Here is a 2,337-nt window from a genome sequence, read left to right on the forward strand (position 1 = left end):
AGGAATGAAATCTGGCAGATGGATGTGTTCCACTTTGCAGAATTTGGCAAATTGAAGTATGTTCACCACACCATTGACACTTATTCAGGCTTTCAGTGGGCAACTGCTTTAAGTTCAGAAAAAGCTGATTCAGTAATCACTCATTTATTAGAAGTCATGGCTATCATGGGTATACCTACACAAATAAAGACAGATAATGGTCCTGCTTATGTCTCTAGGAAAATGAAACGGTTTTTTGATTATTACAATATCAAGCATGTTACAGGTATACCATACAATCCTACAGGTCAAACAGTCATAGGTCAAGCAGTCATAGAAAGATCAAATCGAACTATAAAGGATATGTTGAACAAACAGAAAGGGGTGGAAAACACCCCCAGAAATAGGTTACATAATGCTTTGTTAACCTTGAATTTTCTCAACGCTAATAAGAAGGGAACAACGGCTGCAGAAAGACATTGGATAATGGAAAAGTCTACTGAACTAAATCAACCAGTTTACTTCAAGGATGTACTGACCTCACAATGGAAGCCAGGAGATGTGCTGTGTTGGGGAAGGGGTTTTGCTCTTGTCTCCACAGGTGAGGAAAAATTGTGGATACCGTCAAAATTAATAAAAGTTCAGTTTGAAGAAGAGAAGCCACTTGGAAAAGATAAAAAACAATTCATTCACAAGGATGGCGATCATACTGATGGTAAGAAATACAGATAGGTTGGGGGCAGGGTTGTTTTCTTATCTCCACAGAAAAATACTGATCTTCAAAGAATTTAAGGGACCCTGAATATTTAATTACTGATGGATGGAAACTAGTTACGACCCACTAAGGATCGGCAATAAAACTATATATGTACTGTAAGTATTAATTTTATATATATATATATGTCTTATAAAACATTTCTTTATTAATATGTAGAGCTGGTTTTGGAGTTGGACTATGGCTCAGTCCCTCTTCAATCCCAAGCCTGTGGATAAGAGATATTTCAGAGTTTCAGTCTCAGGTCAGGAGCCATGAAATGGGACAGAATAAGAATAATTATATACGTGATAAACTTTCTTTGCCTTTCCTCATATCTGTGTCTTTCTTTATATGTCGGTATATGTCCTTGTTGCTAATGTTTAAATTTCCCATAACAAGCAACAAATTTTCCTACAGTAATCTTTGAAGTTTCCAGGATGAAGATGTGGCCCCACGACATCAACTCAATCTGGTTATTATGACGTCATGATTTTTTTTAGCACTAAAATTAGACCTGTTTTTTGGTACCAACTGCACGAGACAATTTCGAATGGTGCACATTTTTGAAAACACTCTGGCCGGACCTTCTCAAAATGCTCAGAGGCTAGTTACAATTTTCTTAGGTCTAAGGTTAATTTGGGAATTTTACCATCATTTGCTTTCACAGGACCCCCTAAGAAGAATGTCACCCCCATGTCAGCTGGAAGCAATTTTAAAGGATGATGTCCCCTCTCCCAGCAGAGTTTGCCCTCAGGGTTAGGCTCATCATTTAGTGGTTGGTATAGGGTTGAGGGGATGGGGAAGATATTTTATGGAATTAGGGGTATTTTCAAAAAGGGGGGATTAACTGGTTTGATGGGATGATTGGTATTTGTGAATTACTGTTTTTAGAAAAATGTATTGGTACTGTTTCTTGTGTATTGATATATTAAATATTGAATGTGAGTGTTCCTACCTCTATTTTTGTATAAGAGTATGCTTATAACTTTGTCTATATTGTATTGATACATTTAGCATATTACAATGTACATTTCTACCTATGATATTATTTATATAATAACATTGTTTACATTTGATATGTAATGACATTGTTTACAGTTGAAGATCATTGTCTTCATATAATGCACAGTTGTTTATTCTCTTAGTCTTCAAGTTAGATAGGTATTGAGAATTATATGTTTGTCATATTTATTTTTAAGTTAATCAGGTCTTTCAGATACATAGAGATTATATTTAGTATAGATAGTATAATCTTCAGCCTCTTTGAAGAGCTGTAGAAAATGGCCTTTAATCTAACCTAGAATTCTGTGCCAATGAGACACAATCACTCCTGGCAATGCCACTCTACTCCCGAGAGAACATTGAGCACCAAGGACACTCCACTGGGAGCTTGTCTTCTTGGCAGAACTGGCCTTTGGGTTAAGAAAAACCCATACATCAACTACTGACAAAGATACAGAATATCCATAAGTGGATGAAACAGGATTGTCTTATCTTGCCAAGACAGGGTAGGATAGTTCTAAGAAAGTTCCTTGCCTTTAATAATGGTATGTCAGTTATGTTAGGCCTTAGCCAAAGTTGGTTGACTCAACATTGCAAAC

This window comes from Alexandromys fortis, unplaced genomic scaffold (genome assembly GCF_014885135.2).
Source record: "Alexandromys fortis isolate MF-2015 unplaced genomic scaffold, M_Fortis_MF-2015_v1.1 scaffold_285, whole genome shotgun sequence".
Classification (NCBI taxonomy): domain Eukaryota; kingdom Metazoa; phylum Chordata; class Mammalia; order Rodentia; family Cricetidae; genus Alexandromys; species Alexandromys fortis.